Below are 1,322 nucleotides of genomic sequence, written 5' to 3' on the forward strand. Positions count from 1 at the left end.
TTTTCGATCAGCGTACCGCAATACGTATCGTTTTCATGTCTGAACCGGTAAACTGGTTATATTGCGCAGCCCTAGTGCTATCGGTACAGCAGGACACGTTCACCCTTTTCGAGAACACCTGGTGTCATTCCGATTTATGATCAGTAATCCATGCATGTATTGTTCTCTACACATCGCCACAAATGCCCCAGTGACTCTGTTTCGGCAGGTATGATCAATGACTCCCCTAAGGCGTTGACGTTTACTATTAAATATCATGAAGGTGAGGTGAGGTGAAATCGGGTTTTACGTCGTGCTTGAGAATATTTCGCTCATATGACGACGCGCATGCGTTTGTATGTGTATGTAATAAAAATTTGAGTTTACGTAGAGAAGATATCATTTTTTGAAGTTATCTACTGAAATCTAAATTCACTATGATCTAGTTAGTCTGTCTCACAGTCCCTGAGCCACATTATTTTCCCTACAGCCCTCTCTGCAGTGCTAAAGCCCTAAATAAAGTAAGTCCAGATTTCCTCAGATTCAGGTCTGAATCTCTTGTCTCTCTGGGGCGCCTTTTCAATTTAAATGGGCGTGTTTGTTACTATTAAACTTATATATATATACATGTATATATATTCAGAGACTAAGCATTAGTCTATGATCTAGTATGTATTTTCTCCTAAATATGAACAATGTATGTGATTTGTTATATGCTTACAATCTGAAAATATCTTTTGTCTACTATAATTGGTAAAAAAATTTACTTATCCCAACTCACTAAAAATGTATGTGCATATCTGTGTGAACTTAAAATAACTACCTGTACTTTACACTTACCAGTTAATTGAAAGGAAAAACATGTAAATCTTCACATATATTATGTACATGTATGTACATATCTGTGTGGACTTAAAATACCTACCTGTGTTTCATATTTACCATTGAGAACATGTACACATTCACATATATGATTATATCATGTATGTGCATATCTGTGTGAACTTTAAATACCTACCTGTATTTTTTTTACCAATTGATTGAAAAGGAAAACATGTACATCTTTACATATCTGACGATATTATGTATGTTTTACAGTAGGAAAAATATGAATACATAAAATAAAATAAATAAATAATACATAAAACCATTATCATAATTACCAACAAATGTACAAAAGGATGAGAATGGATAGACTAAAAACTAGTCTCTGAAATGAACATATTTTACTGAAAAAGGCTCATAGTAAAAAAAAAAAATAATGAAAAGGAGCCCTGAGACGTTCTTCATTTTCAGAAGCTGGGGAAATCTTAACTTGCCATATTTTCTAGACTTGCGTGGGC

At 34.0% G+C, this 1,322-nt stretch overlaps 1 long non-coding RNA gene across 1 annotated transcript; it reads right to left on the minus strand.

Moving 5' to 3' along the window:
- Nucleotides 1-768: 768 nt before the first annotated feature.
- LOC124285086 lies at nucleotides 769-1,006 on the minus strand. The gene is made up of 2 exons (XR_006900722.1): nucleotides 940-1,006; nucleotides 769-848 (listed from the first exon to the last, which is right to left on the minus strand). It is a non-coding gene; the product is annotated as an uncharacterized LOC124285086 (long non-coding RNA).
- Between the last annotated feature and the right edge of the window lie 316 nt (nucleotides 1,007-1,322).

The sequence above is a fragment of the Haliotis rubra genome, unplaced genomic scaffold (assembly GCF_003918875.1).
Source record: "Haliotis rubra isolate DU_JTF1 unplaced genomic scaffold, ASM391887v1 Scf351, whole genome shotgun sequence".
In the NCBI taxonomy this organism is placed as follows: domain Eukaryota; kingdom Metazoa; phylum Mollusca; class Gastropoda; order Lepetellida; family Haliotidae; genus Haliotis; species Haliotis rubra.